This window comes from Numida meleagris, chromosome 10 (assembly GCF_002078875.1).
Source record: "Numida meleagris isolate 19003 breed g44 Domestic line chromosome 10, NumMel1.0, whole genome shotgun sequence".
In the NCBI taxonomy this organism is placed as follows: domain Eukaryota; kingdom Metazoa; phylum Chordata; class Aves; order Galliformes; family Numididae; genus Numida; species Numida meleagris.
In genome coordinates this window covers 7,472,598-7,495,303 of record NC_034418.1, presented here as the reverse complement: position 1 = coordinate 7,495,303, position 22,706 = coordinate 7,472,598, and the positions used below count along the sequence as shown (strand labels likewise).

At 35.6% G+C, this 22,706-nt stretch overlaps 1 long non-coding RNA gene across 2 annotated transcripts in view; it reads right to left on the bottom strand.

Moving 5' to 3' along the window:
* LOC110404425 overlaps positions 1-22,706 on the bottom strand; it is a 195,543-nt gene that overhangs the window by 160,894 nt on the left and 11,943 nt on the right. For both annotated transcript variants that reach the window (XR_002442221.1, XR_002442222.1), the window contains exon 2: positions 10,431-10,526. This is a non-coding gene — a long non-coding RNA (uncharacterized LOC110404425). The remainder of the gene's footprint in view (positions 1-10,430; positions 10,527-22,706) is intronic.

Here is a 22,706-nt window from a genome sequence, read left to right as displayed (position 1 = left end):
ACCAATGTCATGGTTTTGTGATATTCGGTTATTGGTATTCCACATCATAACATCATGTAGTGGATATACCTGGTTCTCAGAAGAGAAGGACTACCACAGTCCCCACGGTACTCTTCTCCTCTGATACCATTTCCAGCCGGAGGGAAAAGATAAAAGCTCGCAGTATAAAAACTTGCAGATCACGAGACCTCGTCCCTTTTTCTGCCCGTCTCTCGTCTTGGCAGCACCTCGCTCTCCAGCCGTCTTATCGTCGGTAGTAGAGTAAGGCCTACCTTGATTTTGGGACATTCTCTCTCTCTGTATTGGATTTATCAGCTTAAATTGTAATTATATTGTATTATAGTGTGTTGTTTTGCATTCCTGTATCTTATTTAGTAAATTAGTTTCTTTCTCCTCAGACTGTTGCTGCTGTTCTTTGCTCTCAGGGCTATCTCCTTACCCTTTTCCCCTTTTCCCGGGGCATGGACCCGTGGATCCCCCGTCCCCTTCGTCACAGAACCGGGCCGAACGCCCGTAAACCGTTGACAACCAATAAGGAGCATCTCAAGCAATATTAAATGAAAATGTGTTTTAAAGCTTCTATTTCAGCTGATGGCATACAACCTTACAGATTAGTATTGGTACAGACTTAAGTTTTCTCTTCAAATATTCCGTACAGCTTATCTGTAAACATAGATATCATGTGAAGTCACTCTTTATGGAAGTCCAGAATAAGTTATCTCACAATTTTTCCAGAAAACTTATTCAGCTATTTGTTATTTGTAGGTGGCACACATGCTTCTTTCTGGAAATATTCAAGCTTACAGAGGTGTGCCACGAAAACTCACCATTCCCAGACTTTAGAATTTGCATATTTTCTGGTTTTGATTTGTTAGGCAATCAGTTTTTTGTTTTCATGCTAGAAGTCCCTTGTGAGGTACTGTGGGCAGAGGTCAAATCACTTCTGTGCTCACATTACTCCTGAAAGTAAACTGGAAACTGCTGTTGAACGGGGAAAGCAAGTATTACTATTTTGTACAAATTGATTTCTAACCAGCGGCCTCTTCTGTGAACCATTATGTGAACATCACTCAGGTGTTGGTAGCAGAAATAGCTTTCAAGAATATTTGTGCAATCCACTTGACACAGAGAAAGATAGCGTGAGATTTTTGGTTACTTCATAGAGCTGATGAGACAATACAAAATCTTAATTCCTCTTCTAAAACATTTAATAAATCTCATTGAGGCATGTCTTCAAATCACTGAAAATTGACATTTCACATATGTTCACAGACGGCTTCCTTCACTGTATGACTTGTATAAAACTTTCAGTAAAGCTCCATTAATTAAAATACAAAATGATAAACAGGATCAAGATGCTAGTTCTCATGAGCACAAACCAGGCTATTTTCATCTTAAATCCTAACAGCACCATCTGATGGAGGATCATCACAACACTACACAAAAGATTCAAAGCGTGCAAGATACTCAATCTAAAAATGTTTTAATACATTCCTTACTTGTGTAATAAAGTTTAAACATGAAATAAGTAACAAAATAGTACATAATAACTTTAATGTAGATTCCTAAATATTAGTAATAATTTAGTTGACAATAACAACAAATTATGCTCCCTTTTAAGTCAATATGTTTTGATTTAGTAGGAAACAAGCCTTGTCCAAGGCTAAGCAAAAAGGAAGAAATGATTTCTTGTCCATACTCTTTCCTGACACTGCTTAATATAACTCTGGATATAAATTTAGAAACATTGGGGAAAAGTTCTATTGCTCACAGGCACTTGGTTTTCAGATGTAGACCAAAATATAAATGAAATGTTGAATGCTTATTCTCCCTTAAATGATACTGAGTACATTTTTTTTTTTTTTTTTTTTTTTAAACAGAGGTCTGTGAATATCAGAATGGTGTAAGACAAGCACACAGACATCACAAAGGTAATTCTGATGTGGAGAGCTATGGGGACAGAAATGGGGGGAAAATCACAGAATGTGAGCTATGGGGCTCACATTCCACAGCCAAATTACATGATTATCAGTGGTTATATAACATCAAAAGCAGTTGCGATTACAGTTATTCCAAGACGTTTTGATGGAAAGGAGATCCTTCAGAAATAAGTAATGGGAAATCAGTTTAACTGTGTCAATATTTGGCACTGAAAAACTGCAACAAAAATTCTTTCAAAATAATTCTCTACCTTTTTTGTCTTTTAATATTAGTTTTAATATATTATTTTTAATCAAAATCACTTCAATAAAGAATCATAATGAATCTACATTATATGCCTTACAATCTGGAGTTTAGCAACTGTTGCAGCACAAGTTAGTAATAACATTTTCATAGACAGTAAAACTGCTTTGCACTCTGGGGAAAACATCTCAGTATATCCTATATTCCATATCTACTCAGTCATTGAGTAGATGACAAGTATTAGAGCATAAGTCATCCAAAATGTAACAAAACCTATGATGTCTCTTCTTTCTTGGCCTCCCAAGTAAAAGTAACTTAAGACAGTTGTTTGGTTCTTGTCTTCACTGCAGAAAGATCCTATAAAACCTCGTTTAAAATCAACAGGAATAGCTTTCACATCACTGTTTGAATTAGTGTTAGAGCTAGTATATATGGAGTAGGTAAAAATTCCTTCCATCAGGATTTCAGACAGTGCCAAAACTATTTGCATAGTTCCATGCTAACACCTTCTCACAGAGCAGATGACAGAAATGAGAAAGTGATGACAACAAAGGCACAGCCATGAAATATCTTTGCTTCATCCCTCTCCTCGTGATTCATAAACTGAATTTACAACACTGAGCTGCATCATGCGGCCCTTAAATTCAAAGGCCTCCCAACTGAACTCATCCAGGAAAAATAAATTCACAAAGAACCTGCCTTTGCTTTGGCAACCTCAAATGGGTACAGTTTACACTGATTCTTCATTGCTGAAATAATTACCTCATCTTTAGACTCCTTCAAACACTTTTAGGAGTTAACCCAGCCGCTACACATTTTCTTATTTTCTGCCATGCAGAAAGCGCAGCCTTCTTCACCAGAAATCATTCTATCTACCAAATCCAAAAACATTCCTGATATGGCTCGTTTTCTTTTGATTTCATCTCAATAGCTTTTATTTGCTCTCATTTTCTAGAAGAACAGCATATTTCCCCATAGGCAAAGGTGAATAATCTAAAAAGTAAATTTAACTTTGAAGATGCATAGCTTCTATACAATTTTCCCCTTTTCTGTACTGCAAGCTCAAGAGTAAAACTGTTAGTCCAAACCATCTGCTCCACCATAAAAAAAGAAAACAAATGTTCTAGCGCCGGACTTGACAACTGTGCATATTGTTAATCACCACATAAATATTAAGTAACAGCAAAAGGAGGGAAAAAATATCCATGACAGCTGCTTTGGACAGAAGCAGGCAGTGGAAAATGTACTGGAATCCAGACCAAAAAAGTTCATTAGATCATCCTACAAAGAGAAAAAACCTACTTGGATCCCCTTGGAAGAGTTCTATTACATTCACGATGCAGCCCTCAGTGAGTAAACCAACGTGCACTGCCTTTTGGGATAGGAAAGGGTCTGGATCCCTCTGGATTTCCTGGAATCCGGACAAACCATCAACTCTGACTGCTACATCTTCCCTAATCAGCAGATATATAGCAAAGATGTACATGAAGCTTTCTTTGGACAACTGGAAGAAGCCTCATGTTTGCAGTTCCTGGTTCTCGTGGTGTGTGTTCACCACCTCAGTATCTGCCAGAAGGGCACCAGCAAGCCAGGAGGCTTTTGGAGTGCATCACTGACAGCTTCCTAACACAGGTGATTGAGGAGCCCAGTGAGTGACGGCACTATGCTGGACTCGTTATTTTCAATGGAAGATGATCTAATTGGAGATTTAGTTGAGCACCAAAACAGGAACCAAGAGATGCTTTAGAATATCTGACCTCAGAGATACAAAGAATTGATTAGACAGGGCCCTGAGCAACCTGACCTAGTTAACAAAACTTTGAGAAGGATTTTGGATTAGAAAATCTCTAGAGGTCCATTTCAAACTGAATTACTCTATGGCTCGAAGATAACTTTCAGGTAAATCTACCTTGTTTTCTTAAGTGGTTTTCCAAACTAATACAAATAAAAGGGAAACTTCATCAGGTATTGTTAAAAAAAATTACCAGCAGTTTCTTGCTAGGATGTTTTCTTCTCTGAATCTCCAGATAGACAATGAAGCAAACTTATACATCTCCTTACAATTGTACCATTCCGAAAGAAGCAAAACAAAATAACAAGAATCTGAGTAGGTTAAACTCTGATGGCTTTCAAGTATTTTGTACAACATGTCTGAAGCAGGAAATAAATTTCTGAACCAAAAAGCAATCTTAAGAAATACTGGAGAACAAGAAAAAAAACAGACAAAATGATTGTACTTAAGTAATTCAAGTTATGCCTCTTTTGAGAAGCAGAATCCTACAGCAGAATATGAAAAGAGCCAACGTGAATAGACCTACTCAAAATAGAGGGCATTTGAGCAATGGCAAGTTTTTGAGCTAAATACACTTGCTCTTCAGCCAGCTCTTACAGGTGTTCTTAGAGAATGTTACTTAAATAAATGCCTACTACTTTGCATTCACAGGACAACGTAAAATGAAACATATTTTTGCAATAAAATTTTAAAAGGCTTGTTACAGCTTTTTTTTTACGGCCTTTTATAGGCGTTGATGTTTATGCTTCATTACTTTAATTTTTGCTTTTTACTACAAATAGCGCCCTAAAGTTAAGTTGGTAAATTCCAAGCTTTTAGAACAAGCAGATGTTTCCTTATTATGGAAAAAAGACCGTAGCTGTCTTTTATGCCAATAATAAATCTTAACTTTTAATAGCTTTCAAAAAAGTCCACGTTTTTATTAATTTTTTAAGGCTGGAAGCAAGTAGAAAAGACATGAATTATTTAATACCTGTAATACATTTAGGAGAACTGAATTCCCTTTCGAACTTGGTATCAGCATCACCTCTGATGCATGAACAAGAGCATGAAGAGGCCCAAGTCCTGCTTGCCATGAGATTATTCACTTTACTGACAATCTCTAAGAGAGTATAACCTATCTAAACAGTGCTCAGAACTTAACCTTTTCTAATTTCTACTACACACAGAATAACTTGTTGACAACAACCTGATTCTCACCTATCAGAATTCCATTTTCTTCAGAATTAGTTTCAAGTAACTTTCAAGTATCTCACAATACCTGATGCTAAACATTTTCCAAAATATACACACAGATGTAGGAACTACTTTTCTTCATTAAAAGAAATTTTACTTTCTTTAAAGATGAAAAGTTATCCGCACAAATTAAAACAAGTTAAAGGAAAAGTAAAAAATATCTATCCCTGACTTTTCACTTTTTTTTCCACTTTTATAACAGTAAAGAAAAAATGGTATTTCCTCAATTCCTCTTTCACTTTTCCCAATAACTACTTCTGTCTGAGAGAGGAAAAATAAATGGAGGAAAAAAGAAAAATAAAGAAATAAAAAATTAAAAATTTCTTGAAGGCAGTAAAAGTTTTTTCAATTTAAAAAATAAGTAATTAATCTGAGCTTTTCTGTTAGAACTTCATTCAAGATATTTGGCTGAACACGAAAGGAAATGTTTGAAAGGCATGCTTTTGTTCTGCTACATTGCAAGTATGCCCTGACAATATTAAAAGACCTGGATAGAAATCCAGATTGGATCTACAGTGTCGAACACTTCACAAGTCTCTCCTTCAACCCTATCAGACTTTTATGTCACCACAGAAAAACGAACTACCATTGGCATTCCCAGTACCTGGACTGCAAAATACATTACAAAGTGACAACTGTGCTTTACAAAGATGCATCCAACAAATGAACTCAGTACACATACTATCTTTACCTAATTATGTATTTTATACCACCTTATGATCTGACCACTAACATTATATCTAAATTCATTTTTTCTTAATATTAAATTCATGAACAGTAAACACACAGGAATACTGTTTATCAAAGAAAAAATTGTACCCATAGATGAGACTTTCAAAAGCCTACAAGACACCTTAGGAAGAAAGGTGTAAAGTTAGAGACTATCAAGAAGGCCTAAGAAATGATTGGTATGGAAGGCAAGTAACTCAGTGAAAGCCGTGTCTCAGTAAATCCATTTTCTTATTTCATACTGACCCTAAAATAACTTCTAAGCTGCTGAACCTTGTGCCAAGCAAGCGCCAGAAAAGGATGTCAGGTATCTGGGGGCTTCCATTTTGATCTGCTATGACATATATCACTGAAGTCAAAATAGAACATCAGAAAAAGTGGTACGAGAATCAGAGCATGTAAGAGAGAGGAGAGCAAATAGCATGAAGAATATTTTAATATTCTCTAAAGCAATTTATGGAGTAGGCAATTTTTAATAAAAGCACAATTCTAGACACTGTAGAAAAATTATCACTTGAATAATTAGGAAAAAATCAATAATTTTATTTAGATGTCTATACAATACCTCTATTTGTGGCTGATCAGAATTATTTGCTTCAATGATAAAACGCTAGTGTGGCCATTGTCAGGCAGCCACAAAATATTAGCAACCTCTCCTCACAGCCCTAACACCAGTCGTCAAAAGTCTGAAAAAAACAATGTTTATAACAAAGCTCTACAAAACAATGAAGTAATTCAAATAATCAGAAATCAGAATCATGACCCTTTTAGCCAGCTGTTACTACATATAATCCCCTTCAAAATTAGAGTTGCACAATTAGCAAAGAGATAGCTGACTGCACCTACATCTGCAGGAACAACAGGAGAATCTTCAATGTATAGAGCAAACATTTAGAAAATTTTTAAATGGTTCACTCAAAACTTTTAAAATTATTTATCTACAGCTAAAATTACCATCAGTTTGTGGAAGAAAAATAGATTTACTGAAAATGAATATAAAAAATGTAAAATAGGTCTAGTTTGAACAAATGCGTAATTTGTTCGGTTTTGGATTTGTTTTATGCATAAGATCAAGTCCTGAAGTTAATCTTATCAGGAAAAAATCCTTCAACTGGATATTTTTTTTCCAAAAAATTAAGGTTAATTAAACCAAAGGACTTTAAGTAAATTAGAAACTCTCCACTTAAGTAACACAAATGATATTAAAATTAAGCAAAAGCTGTAAGATCAGCGTGCAATCATGTTAGCAAACCAGAGGCTAATTGGTTAATTTTCCCCCAGGATTATCAGTTCTGTAATTCAGGGCACAAAAACTGCCTTGACTAGTTTACTAAGAAAACACTTCACTGATGTCTTGTTTTCCTGTTGTATCATTCAGCTGACTTGGAGTCCACAATTTTTCTTTTCATACAGCCCAGAGGGAGTTTAGAGAAGATTTACAATTATGAAGACACATATCCCTCACAACAAAAACAAAGCTGAAGTAATCCAAATGATATATAAAAGTGAGCATCCATCAGCCAGGCCATAAAGCAACACGAACTTCTACCAAAACACATAGGACTGCAATAACAGAGTCTTACATTCACCATTTGAGACATGAATCACACAAACCTTAGTGCTCATTTATAAGCCAGTTTGAAGAAAAATATATATTTTTTAATCTTTTTTCCTATACAGATATTGACACTATTTTAGTCAAGCAAGTTCCTAGAGAGTACTTAAATATGTATACTTCATTTTTTCCAAGATTTTCTATTTGCTAATGACAGGTGAATACAGTGTAATAAGATTTGAATTTGTAGTTAAAAAGGATTAATCACTAATAGAAGTAATATATCTGCTCTACCTTATAATAAAGTAATCAATTTGGCCATTTTTTTTGTATTTACATGTTCCATATTTTCTAGTTTATAACGTGGGACTAAGATACACGACCGTGAAATTCATATGTTTATGTTTAGGATATATATCCACATGCAGCCCACTCTGAAAATATCTCAAAACGTTGTTTGGACATGGAGGAGTTCCTATTAGCAAAAATGTAAACCGCTTTCAAAAGTAGCTCATATTTTTTGTGAAGTAGTAATTTTAAAAATAAAAAATCCCATCTCAAAAACGGTATTTATTCATCTAAAGGCTTTCATTATTTTTTGTATCTCTTTTTTTTCCATAAATTCATCCTCTCTGACAGTCTCCCACACCCTCCAGAAAAATTAGGCCTTATATTAATTATAAACTGCCTGATTTTTGATATGCTGTTCATGCATACTGCCCAGATAACTGATCCCTTAGCAGGTATCATACATTTTTACTTAAACAGTGAGTATGCTGAATTTCCAACACATTTTAAAATACTAAGATCTTAATTTTGTAGAATCATAGGGGTTGGAAGGGACCTCTGGAAATCGAAGTTCAATCCCCCAATTGGGTGCATTTCATAGTACAAAGTCAAGCAGTAAAAGTAGGACTTTCCAAACACAACTTTTTTTTTTTAAATCTCCTCCAAGTTATAAATTTTATTTCATATTTTTTAACAGATCTATTTATGATTTGCAGCTCTGAGGAAGATGAGCAAGCCTTGGGAATAAGCATAACACTTGCAGAAAAGCAGTTACTATTTATTCCTGAAAAGCTTCCTGCATGTTGATAAGGCCTATATATTTTTGGAGTTCCTCTAAAATTCCACTTGCATTTATCAATAGATGCTATCCTGTCTTGAAGCAGGATCTCTATTTTGATTCCTATAATTATTAAAGACATCAAAGACTCCATAAATAAAACCGTATCACTGAAAGCTGGATGTTAGCCTCCAAAAAGAAAGGACATTGCAGTGTGCTGAATTTTGTTGTCTGTGGTCCTAGATGTAAACTCATAAGGGAGTATTTCAAAGGCAAAAAGTGAAATTAGGAAACGAAGAAAGGCAGGAAGGAACAGATGATAATTTGAAGTTTGGTATTCATGCCTTCAGCATTTTACATGATAAAAATTAAATCCGTATAGTTTGGTGATATTGCTGGGTTCTAATAGTAAAAATGCTGAATCAACTGTGATTAATTTACATTGCAGACTACAGAAACATAGAAATGAGATTTTAAGACAAGTACTAAGGTTATGCATTAACTGATTATGTATTTATTAAACGCAGAATCCTGTTTGTAACTTTATTTTGACTAATTAGTGCTGACAGCAGTACTGGTTAATTCATGTGACCCAAAATTTTTCTGGAGAGACAAGGTTTGGAATTTTCATCTTACTCAGGATAAAATTAAACTAACTAACCAGCATCTTTTACAGTATTAGATTTTCTTTCCCTCCAGATTCCCCAGTTCCTTAGGACTACCTCCTCCAAATTTCTTCCTTTCCAGTCCAGCATGCCTTCAGTCCTACTTTTTGTATCAAGTGTATTTATTACGTTTCACTTTATTTCAGACATACTTTTGGCCACCAGAATTTTATGTTCTTTTTACCTAAATCAGCTACACGTGACCTGTTGACAGCTGTTTCTCTCCTTGCTCTCCCTGGCTTCCAACCCATCATCTATCTCCAAACTGCATTACCCCAACCAGCAGATGCTCCAGCACATGTGTTTGGAGTCTGTTCGCAGACAAGTCCTCCCAACCCACCTGCCTTGCTTTCTGCTCCATTTTTGCTTCCTGTTGGTGATTCTCCCTGCTTCTCATATTCCAATACAAATCACATTAACTTAAGCTGTAATGCTTAAGCTATAAGCTTCATGTTAAATGAATGCGAAGAAATAGATATAGCTGAGAACACCAACTCACATCTCACAGTCCCAAAAATCTCATGGCACAGAAGGAACAGTTAAAAACTGAATACTCTCCAGTATGAACTTAATACACCATGATATTGAAACACAGAGAAAGTGAAACACAGAGAAAGCTTGCTTTATTTTTCACCCATAGTTAGTATGCAGCAATGAAAAAATCTGTCTCAATAGATAACTATCAGAAGACAACAGAACAACCTCAGCAAAATCCTACATGTGTGATACCTCAGATTTACTACTTGAGAATCTTTTGATCTGAAAAACATTTCACCACACCGAACTGATTTTTACAAAGTGATAATATTTTTCTATTTTTTGCTAGTTTGCTTTGATGACCTATTGATTTGCTTAAGTGGATTCCTGAAACATCTGGGGCACACAGATATGACACTGAACTATCTCAGGGAGACAGGATTAAAGCTAAAAGTTCAGAATTGATGTTTCATTCAATAAGATCTGAAATAAAGTGTGTATTCCCATTGACAAACGTATCAGTTCAGCGGGGAGGACTTGGGAGTCCTAAGTGATCTTACAAGTTACTGTCTGTGTTCCATTAAAGAGCCTGTTATAAAGGTATAATCTGTGTATCACCTTGAACAACCAGTTATGTCACAGAAGAGAATAAAAATCAGTGGCAAGTAGTTTGAGATGTTTATGCTCACAAAATGCTTAACACAGAAAATAAATATTTAGACTCACCAATACTGTCAAGTAGGAGACTATCAGCATCCTTTCAACAGGAATGTTCTTCAGGAAGGAACAGCTACCACGTGCACACATTCATAATCAGCATACCTTAAATAGTAAGTAGATAAAACCACATTAGGAAATGTTCCCTAGGCAATTGGGACTTGCCATAGCACTACAACAAGCTGTATTCTAACACAATGTACATATTAATTCTGGCATTTAAGTCAAGACTATATGTTACAAACATGTAAAGTGTTAGTCCAATAAAATTGAATAACAAAATGTCAACCAAAACTTCAGAATAAATGTTTAAAAGATACAACAGTACTGAATAAAGACAGGAAAATAGGTAATATATGGAAAATAGCCTCTATGCAGTGGATTAGAAATTAATAGTTGTACATCAGGGATCAAAAACAATGTGTTTGGCAAAAAAGAAACGTAACTCAAAGATGTTTCTTCATATACCTGAAATCAAATCAGGCTCACAACAATAGAATTCCCTTCAAACAGATTCTGGTTTTCTATCAGGCATTCGCATCAGCACAAATAGATGGAGATGCTAATAAAAATAGAATGATGCTAAGTAACAACTACTGTGAAGCTGAGCTGCAAAAAAAAAAAAGCAAAACCTAATCTGAAAGCATAATTTCCATTAACTATTTTTTAATTGAAGAACAATTCAAACAGAACTCAAACCAAGTTCAAAGTATTTCCAGTTGCTCCAGTTTTCCAACAACTTCATCCCTTCAAAACAACAGTTTTAAAGGATGGATGAAGTCAGCCATCATATCAACTTAAAAGGTTTCTTCTTTATTTAGATATAAATTTACAACTATTGAAATTAATGAATATGAACAAAACTCAATTTTTAAAAGATTTAATATTCTCCAAAAAGGCAAAACTCAAAAAAAGTCAAGAAAGATTGGTAGGTGTATCACTCTTCTGGATAGTTAAGTCACATGGAAGATTTGGGGGATTTTAAGGGATTTTTAAAATAACTAAATAATATATTATGTATTATATAAAGACATATTATATGTATATTTCACTTTAAACACAGTTTTGTTCATTTCTTCCAATACTTTATGTTGAGAGAAAAAAGACTTAAAGGATGCGTTTGTTACCTGTGTTACTCGAGTGTTCTATGGTACTACAGTAATTAAGAACCATCACAAGATATTAATTTGACCAGTAGAAAAAAAAAATACTTTAGGAGCATTGTATTCTAAAACACTGCAAACTAAAACATGGAAAGGAAGAATAATTATCACATGAGATGTCGGAAGAAGAAATCTAGGTAATGGTTCATACAAGTGTGACATGAATTTATCAATTCAAAGGAAAAAACAGCCACAACAACAAGACTCATAGCACATAAAAATACTGTAGGTGATAACATCTCTTCAGAGCTGGTAGGCATGGCCTAAGCACACCTACCTGTGCAGGAATTGGCCTAAAGTTGTGATGAAGTCTAACCGCAAGGTACTTCAAAGATACAGGGGTCCACACCTATGGAACTCACTGATGTATCTATTCAGGTGTTTATTTGTCCTACTTCAGTTGACTTAAACACCACATAAGCCACTCCTTTGAATCCAAAAAGACAGTCTTAGAGCATCTAACAGAAAAACTGTAGAAGAACCAATGCAACTCAAACCTGTATTATCTTTCAGATAGTGCTTGGCAAGCATTCTCCCCTGACCAGTTCTCTCCTCACCTTAAGTCTGACTGGCACCAAGTCAGACTGAAGGGAATGCACAAGGTTCCAACCACACTTGGTGCCATGTCAGTTGTTCTCAGGAATTAGACCACACACCACACAGAAGTATGGAAGCCCATAAGTGGCCTTACAGGATGAAGAGCTGCTTTTCTCCAGTGACAGATCTGGGTATTACAAACAAGTATTTCTCTCTCCAATTCAGTCGAAATACAAATGGGAGCACGTAGCTCCTGCTGATAACGCCTCCACTATGGCAACTTTATTACTGCACAGTGATAAATCTGAACCAAACACTGACTTTTGCTAATTGAGGACATATTCAACTTTTTGAGTGAAAGCAAACCAAACCCTGTTTTCATATTACATCTGTACTTATACCAAAGTTTTCCGTAAAACGGGCACTCTGATAGCTAAGCAAATGATATATTCAGAGGCAAGTGTTAAACTATGAGTTGATAACACTACCAAATGCGTTATTACAGAGAACAGTTTGCTGTGCTTCTTTATAAGACTCCAGTAAAAGCCAAGCTTCTAGCACTGTACAATTATATGTCAGAATTGCTGTTCTTCCTACTGAACACACCCTTCTGTTTAGTTTTTGAAGAAATATCACTCGCTCAAGGCAAAACAGAATATAAACAGAGAAACTGGTACAGTGATAGATTATCTACACCAGCCTTACCACTCAGTATCAAGCTTCTAATAGAGATGGATGTAGAGAATGTTTGGGGGGGGGGGGGGGGCAAATATTTCAGCCTCCATCCTGACATTCCCTAAAGCATTAAACAGCAAAGTTATACCTATTAAAGAATCTTACTCAAGAAAGAAATAGTGGAACTTGAGGGTTTAGAAGTTTTAGAATAAAGACCAAAAAAAGAAAATTACTTCAAAAAAATTCAAAGGCAGCTTCATAATAGATGCAAGGTGTCAGTGCAACTGATGGTACTGGTTTTACAAGGCCCAAACCAACAAGGCCAGGTCCAGCATGAAACCCAACAGCAATGTGAGGAAGCAACTTTTCAGAAAAGTGCATAGCTGAAACAAATTCAGTCAGAGATGTGGAAATGGGTTACAATGAAATAGAATGAACATCTGGAAAGGCCTAAGAGACCTCCACCCTTCAGGACTCTAATAAAATCCACTGTGAAGAGGTGGACTTGATGTAGACAGCAGGAGGCTTTGTTGTTTTCCTCTGACTGGCTGGATGCAAAGGACAGGCTGCTGGGAGCAGCAGTCAGAACCTTTCTGTTGAAATATTTCATTTTAAGGTATTTATGTCTTGTATTTCAAGAGATGAGCTGCTCCTTCAACTAAAATCCTGCAAGATGGGGGCATGAAATTTGCTTCCCTCCTAGATCATTTTAAACAGTTCTTAAGCCTTTACGTTTAAAGCAGTGCCTCAGCCCATGAACTTCAAAACTTCACTGGGAAGTGGCCATAATGATCTCTTGTCTTAGGATTACCAGAAACAGTTGTTCACAGTTTTAGAACATGTGGGGGAAGTTTCAGCATTATTTAGCCCCTGAGTTTGAGAACTGTGCTTAGCTCAGGTATTGCTGTTGCTTACTTTTTGTGTCACCGTAACAGTTTGACATAGAGATTCAGCTCAGCAAAGTACTAAACCAGAAACTCAACAACTCATACTGTATCTCTAGAAATGAAACAGTCCTCTTTCACCACCAATAAAATGAGAAAAAAATAATTATGGCAAATACGCACACAACTTTCTATTTCCCAACATAAAATCAGTGAGAAAACTCTCTCATTTACAGCTTGTCAGAAGGAAACTTTGTAATAAGTGGATGTGATGTCAAATCCACACATAAGCTAACCTTCTCTGTCACTCAAAGAATGCTGTTTGCTATTAGATGTGATGCCGTTTCCAAAAACATAAACAGCATGACTGATAGCTCTGGCTATGAAATATGAACAGAAACATTTCAAAGCGAATTGGCAGTCCAGCATTGTAATTCTTGTCTACTGATATAAAGAGGAAAAAAAATCCCAATAATTCCATGACAATACACAACTAGAATATAATATCCTGGTGAAATACAATACTAGATTTGCTGTCACAGTTTATAAACCCACAAGAACTACCAAAACAATGCATCTATCATCTTCTGTGGTGAAGAACATCCATTTTAATAATATTTTTTCTTCATTTTTTTAATGCACGTACCATTTCTGATACAAAAACATACTAGCTCTTATTACCTTTCTTACTGCCTTTCTATTTACTCAAATTATTCTGGGAGGATGAAATTAAACCCACAACCCACTGCATTTCTGTTTTTGTGCACAGAATACAAAGCTGCAACCCAACCGACAAAAAATCCATAACAAAGACTATTGCAGCCATAGGTCCTCATATGCCCGCTGAGAAGTTTATAGCATAAAATTCACTTCCTTCAGATCTTCTTGCAAAAGAGATTTAACTTGCATGAATACCCTGGTCAGACACCAGCACCATCTGTCTCTGAGGCAAAATGACACAATCCTTACCTTTATTGTATGTCATTACAAAGAAATATTTGCAATACTGATGACTTAGCTTGTGACCTTAAGGAAGTTCCTAAATATCACTCCATTACCAAAACGTACAACTGTAAATCAACCACTAATTAATGGATGCCATAACTCCAAAAAGATTGAAAAGATATTTAGCTCTTTGCAAACAAAATAAGGCAATGGGAATCCGGCCTCAGATTTTTCTAGGTAGCAGTTTCCTATGACATGACTGAAGCCTCCACAATTTGCAGTAGTTTAAGAGATCTCTGTGAGCTGTCATTAGACTAACACCCCAGAACTTAAAGTTTGCATACTTTACACTTTATTTGCCAGCTTGTAAGAGTTTATTACCTAATAATTCACCTACCTATGTAGCCCATGTAGAGCTCTGTTTCCTGAATCCTTATGTTACTCTGGTGAAGATTTCAGGGGGCTAATACTTTATCACATGAATTCTATGATTCTATGAATATCTCCGGTCTGATGTACAGTTATTATGAACTCATGATTAATTAATTCCCTGGTACAGCTTTCACATCAAAAGTCAAAGCCCTAAGGAGTCTAGCTTGGAAACTAATGTGGAAATGTTCCCACAGCTGTCCGCAGTTCCCTCTTTCTTCTAAAGGCAGCTCCATATAAACAGAAATTCAGTCCTAATGGCTACCATATTTCCTTGTTAAAATCCATAATCACAACTTTGTTGAATCTACAGAGTTTAAATTTGATGTATCCCCTGCGAAGTCTGACCTAAATGGCCATGGCACAGCCACTTAACTAATAAAGCATACCTTCTATTCATCATAATTTTACATGCTTTTGCTGCACATTTTGAAAACTCTGCCTTAACAAAAAGCATCTCTAATCAGCTCTACTCCAAAAAAGCCATTATAAGAAACACCATTACTAAACATAAGTGCTCTGATTTATCTGTAACATAGTAACTAAAAAAAAACAAGCAAATAAAAGCAATTGTTTGAGCTTTAACAATTAAAATTACTAGAGAGAACTGAAGCACACAAAAAGTTAGCAAGACAAAGATCTCTAATATCTGCTTGTACTTGCAGTTCTCTGAGCATGGAATTTTTATTTACTCTAACTGATGCATCAGTTACCATAACAGCCTCAAGAACAGATCAGAACAGTCAGATTATGAAAGAGACTTTGATTCCCCATTGTTTTTCGTTGCTCATCAGAATAACTACATCCATAGTAGAACAAGATTCTTTACACGAAGGGATACAGGAGTATAAAGTTCCTTCCAAAGGCAGCTTCAGAGAAGACCAAATTTTAATTGTATCTTAAAATAATAACTCAAAAGGTTAGAATTTGGAGATGAAACAGAGGAAAGTGCTTCTAGACAGAAGAAAAGTAAAGAAAAGAGTTTTGAGAGAAAGGATATCATGGCTCAAGGATTGCTTGGCTTCATAAAGCTTGGGAAAACACAAAACCCATTTCTCAATTGGACAGTAGCAGAAAAGACAAGGTCAGTTCTGCAGCAATCTCTCTTTCATGGAAGCTGTGGCCCCCATACAAGCTGTCGTTTACCTTTAAGTCCAATCCATTTATTCATCAAGTCATTTCATCCTCAATTCTTCTGGGTAGGATGATGACTTTGCAAATCCTACCTGTTTCTTTTGTCCAAAGACACCTCTTTGAAAGGAAAATTCACTAGCACTAGGTCTACACAACATCTTAAAAGGCATATGTAAAATTATATGTAAAACATTCATTATGTAAATTAGGTTATTACTTAATTTACTTTAATGTTCTAATTGTGCTTCATGAAGCTTGACAAATATATACAAATTGATGTTTTAAGAGGATACGTATAAATTGATTGTTTCTAAAAATGGTGCAATTTCCCTATCCACTGTTTCATGCTTTCCAATATCACCTTTCCAAACATGAAACAGTAAACTGCTAGAATTGAAAGGAAGGCTGGAAACTTGACATCATTTGAAGCAACTCAGTTGCCCGACTTACTCAATACTGTGACTGTTAGAAGCATGTTGAAAAAGATACTGACCCCAACCATAATTCAACTCAACATGTGAATGACAGTTTGGCAGCCACTACCCTTTTCTCAAATCAGGCATAATTTATGGCAGAATTTCAGACAGTAATTTATAAACAGCAACTGACTTCAACTTAATTTTCCATTTAAAAAAGCTTTCCAAAAGCTATTACGAACCCTCATCCTAACCAGATCAAGACTAAGTTTAAAGCGAGCAATATCAGTACTGTTCATCAATAGAGGAAAAAATCCTCTTTTCAATTTGCCAGTGTACATGCTATACAGTTTCTACAATGTTGGATGCAATTTACAAAGTTAAAAAAAGAACACACAGGTCTATTAGCTATAAGCAATATTTAATAGGAAATGCTGCTAATATAATTCAGCAATGGTTTAATGGCAACTCTTCTGAGCTTCTCCCTTCATCTTTTCTACTACACATTTTAAACTGGTCATAATAAAGCCTGAACAGATTCCTTCCTGCTATGGATATACGCAAACAACTAAATAATTAGATATATTAACTGAACCCACAAGTCTCAGCATTTCGTTACAAAGCTGTATGTGTTACAGCAAAAGAATGAAAAGTTAAATGGAAAATAGCCTGTAAATAGCAACATGATACTTTCCCTGACAATTTTGGCCACTAAATTCCATCAAGTGTTATGAGATTGTACTACAGGATACTGCCAAGGAGGACAAACAAAGCCCCCCTGTACTCACTAAGAGGCTAAGAAAAAATAATGCTGAAGGCAACTACATTTTAAATAGCTCCTTGAGTAAGTTGCTTTACAATACTTCCCAGGTGAAAGAGAGAGAGGCAGGGGTTTTGGTTCACACAAGAAGTAGCTAAGCAACTTATTTCTCCTGCGTCATCCTGTTGCTTGGAAGCAGCCAACCTGATCATGTAAATCATCTTAAGAACAGCTGCTGACAATGCTCTCTCCAAGACTGCTCAAGGTATCCTACCTTGTGTGATCCATTGGAGGAAATTAGGAGCCTCACCTAACCTACTGCAAAGAGGAACAACAAATGCCAGATGCATAAATCCAAGATCTTGTTCTGCCACAGACCTTTATCTTTGGCAAGTAACTGATCCATTATAGCACCTGTATACTGGAGAGAATTGCATTTCCAATCACACAGGGAAAGTGTGAGATGCTCAGATTTTGAAGTAATGGAGCCACAGAAAGACGTACTACGCTGTTCTACCCCTTTAATTTGGCTTAAAGAAAATGAAAAAGAATCAAACGTAACATTTCAAGTCAAAAATAATATTCTTTAAGCAGTTACCGCTCTTCAAAATATTTAAATTTATTTTCACTATATTTGAGGTCTTGCTGTTAAGAGGCTTATATACTCTCTCACACACAATTCCAAAGGCACTGGTGTCTTTAAGTTCATGTTTATAACCTAGATCACTAAATGCCCGCTCAAGATGCAATCATGTAATCACCTGAGAACACACTTTTTTTTAAACCACTTTTTTTCAATGATTAATTTTTCACTTCTTTAATGCTGTTCTATCGCAATTTCAGAATTCTACCACGCTGTATACTTTCACTGAAACTTTTGCATGATGAGCACATTCTTTATGTGCACATATAAATACAACATTGCATGTAAGTAAGTAGTTTGTGGGCACAAGTATCTTTTCCCTTTGCAGCTATTATTCTCTTAAATTTAACACTAAATGGAAGGAATCAGACAGATGCGTTCACCAAGTAAAGATCATGATTTGACATTTCTGTAAGTACTTTACTGAGTTTGCCAAGCTTCAGAGGCTTTGTAACAGAATATGAAGCTATATAATACGTGTTGAACAAGGATGTTGAAACACCAATTTCAGTTTATTCCAACCAATATTCCTTTTTTTGAAGACAGGGACTCATGCTCATCTAACAGTCTTCGACACAATCAGTAGTAATAAATATTGACATTTGGGTTGATTACTCTCCCTCTACAAGCATGGACTAAGTTAGACATTGATTAATCCCTTCATTCTTTCTATCTGAGTTGCAGTGTTTTCTGTCCTGCTCCCTACTGCTTAGTTTTATCTGTATCATTCAATGCACCAAAAATAGAGGCTTAGAAGAGCTGACACTAAGATGATGTATAGTGTTATTAAGCACCAATAAAATCTATCAAAATCAATGTAACAAAAATTAACATCAGTGATCAGCTTCTTTCTAATGTCTATACAATAATTCTGGACATGAACACCACCCTGCTTTCATTTCAGTATAGATAAACCACGCACTTTGGGGCTAGATACGTTACTTCCATATGCAATCTCAAATGATTTGCATACATAACAACAAATAGTGCATGCACCTCCCCAGAAGCGGTACAAGGAAGAAAATGTACAGAGAATTTCGTCAGAAATCTCTTATCGTTTTGCATGTCCACATATCGCTCAGATGGAACCAGATATGTTGACACTCTGAAGGGTATCAAGCAAGGGAAGGTTCTCCCAATCCCCTCTGTTCGTTCTCAGGTTGAATTATATAACAAATGACCCCACAGCACTAGTTTGGGGTTTCTATGCACAAAGCCAATTACAGTTCTTAAGAGAAAGCTATATAATTTCTTACACCATGATACAGATACAAGAACACCGTTGGTTTTTTAAGGTTATTAAATACATCAAATGTTCTTCATCCCAAGATGTTTCCAGTTTATATTCTATCGTAATTAAAAATCCTCAGTTGCTAAACTAAAAAGTGTAGAAACTCTTTACTCAGGAAAAAAAGAAAAGAGTGCATAAAAATGGAGAAAGTTCTTTCAAAATAGGAACTCATCAATAATCCTCTCCATTAACAGCTGTTAGCTTACCAGTACTATAAGCTTCCTCAAGGAGCTGGATTGGATTGACAGTAATTAGGCAATCACTCATCTTCAATCTGTTACCTTCAACATCAGTGGAAACTTACAAAGCTCTCTGATGTAAACACATGTCATATTTTAATCTGATATTCTGTAAATATTCTGCAACATTCAGATAAAATTTAGTGTTTCCACTAATGCTTCCTTAGCAGACCTGAAATACTTGAAAAACAGTGTGCAAAAAGTTCATAAAATTGACTAATAATCATCAGATCCAGGAAAACTTCAACAAGATACCTACAAACACTACCCTTTAGCAAAACCATTTTGAGTAAAGAGACAAACAATATTCCAATTTGTTGATACGCAGTAGGGTCTGATGTGTAAGAAAAACTACATTGTTATTTCCAGTTGTATTGTGTCACTTCTCTTAATAATAAGGTACAGAAGAAGTCAAGGAGAGGATCTCTACTTCCAAGAAAAACTTCACAACACAACTGAATGTAACATTAGGCAATCCCCCAATATAAGATGTTAACAGATGACCTACAGTGACACTGAGTTCTTAAAAATGATTTCATTTATATTGTTCATTTATATTGCCAGCTCACAAAATAACTTTTCTATTTTTCACTGCAATACAAAGAAATATATAGAATCTTTTACTGCAAGTAAATGTCAAAAGAACTACCACCACATCTGTACAAAGCCATGATTTATTCTGATTACTGTACAGGTGTTACAGAGATTAGTTCCATTTTACTTTTCTACTTATCTTTACTGAGAACGATGGCATGTGTGATTCAGTAGAAACAGCCTTAGAGAAATGCTTGCAAGAGCAAGATGTGTCAGAAAAGTGAAATTACCCTTCCATCATGATGTCAAAGAAGGCTGCAGATGCTTATTCTCTGCCTATCCGCCCAAATCCCACTGCAAATATATGTGAATTTCTTGCTTTATAAGAAAATTCAATTTATCAAAGATCTCTAGCCTGTTTCATTATCATTTTCAATTTTAAGAACAGCTTAAGAACACTACAAAAACTAATCTTCTTCATGTTTCTGTGAAAATTTAAACAGTTACTGGTAGGCCTTGGAGTTACCCAAGACCCTGAAAAGCTGCCTAAGGAGGCCTTGTCCATTAGGATCAAATAGCATCAACACTAACAAGAGGACTGATAAGAACATTTTCCAAATACTCAATGAATAATGCACCTCTCATTGCAGATGAATTCTCCATTAAGAATGCAAAGCTACAAGTACTTGCTTACTAACAAAATCCACTTCCCACTGGACTAGTCCTGTGCCTGACTGCAACAAAATAACAAGCTGAAGCTCACAAACCTATATTAGTTTTAATAGGTTTTAATTAAATCATGAAGACTGTACATATATTCCTATTATTTTATGTCATGTTTTTCTGTCCACATTCCTATCTTGGATTCCCTTGTTTGTAACCTGTTCTTTTTTAAAAAAATAAAAATAAAAAGAAGCTACTAATGTTTTTTAATGATTGACATGAAGTATATTAAAACTAAAGCATTATTTTATCTAAATTCCTTGCTTCTGGTTTTGGACAAAAGAATTTCTATCTTTGAGAGACCTAGAGGTAAAACATGAATTATAGCTTCTGGGACATAAAGGTCCCCACCCAGCATTCACAAAAGAAACTAACAGAACCCAACACACAAGATACTCAGCGCTGATACACTTCAAAACTATCAGAACACGACAAAACCATTAGCTTGCAAAATCCTTATAGAGTTACAGTCAATGTAATCAGGTAGAAATAGCTTGTATTGTTGGCTTGTCAATATCAATTTAGATCACCCCCTGGTTCTTATTTATTTTTTTTATCATTGATTCTGCATCTTTCCTGCCCATATCGTACAGCTAAATTCCTTCTAATATGACAAGGCCTTAAGGATTTATAGACATTTCTCTAACTGTAACAAATTGCTATTCTTGTTAGGGTTCCAGCTACAATCCCCATTGGAAAAATGTTATGAAAAAGATACTATCAAAGTGATCCCTGGCTGCTGATGCAGAAACGAACAGAAGTCAATTTTAGTTAAAATCAAAAGGTGCAGAAACAGAAGTAGAGTGAGGGTGTTTATTAAGTTACAGTCATACATCAGAAAAAGAAAAATTAACTTTAAAAGAAGTAACGCACTTCAAAACTTCGAAGGCCTAAATCCTTAATTTACTACTGCAGCTAAGAATCCTTACTTATTCATTAAAAATATACATCTGGATCATGCAGAAAACAGTAGTCAGCTTTTTTCTTCAGAGATGGAGTCACATGGAATCATGACATAATCTTCATATACTAAAATGACTTATCCTCCCAAACTCTCCTGGCCACCGCACACTTTTTACATTTTTCTTTAATACACTCTATATTGCCAAATGAGCATTGATGGACCTGCACACAAGGCAGGCATGATCAGCACACAGCCTTAGACAATGTTTAGACACTCTAAACAAAGGGTGATAGAAATTACTGCCAGTTAGGAAATTATTTGCCTCTGTCTATGAAATATTTAGAAAGAGGGTTGTTGTTAGGAAGAAGGTTTGAGGTTTTTCACTTTGATAAACACACCAAAATTCTGTTGGGTGAGATTGAGTTAACTGAGACCCATTGGCTCTGAACAGAACTTCGGTAAATGAAATCAAAACAGAAGAGAAACAATGAGGACATCTCCAAAGGGATACACCTGGGGCAATGACTACAAGCATCTTCATCAAAAAGCCAGAATTATGGAATTAGGTAATCCATCATAACATCTTTAAAGGGAAAATGGAAGAGAGAATCTCTTATTATGGATCAGATTAGAAAAGGAGCAGCAGATGTGAACAGCAAGGCCAAAAACTTTATTTTTTAATAAGAGACTTAAATGAGGACATGACAGAGCAGTTAGTCAGGAAGATGCTGCTAACAGCAGCGTCTTGTAGTGAACTAAAGACAGCAAACGGACAGGGAAAAATGATCTGAGAGGAGACTACTGCTGTTAAGGATGGAAATGATCGGATTACAGATGAGAGTTAGGACAAGGAAGAAGAGACTTAATTCTGAGTGAAGATTACGAAGGCTTAAACTGCACATAGAGAGGTTTAAACAAGACTAAGTAAAAGCTGAGGTAGTCTGAAGAACTTGAAGGCAAACCGGGTGGTTACAGCTACTGCAGAGCTCATGCAGAGGAGGACTGGCA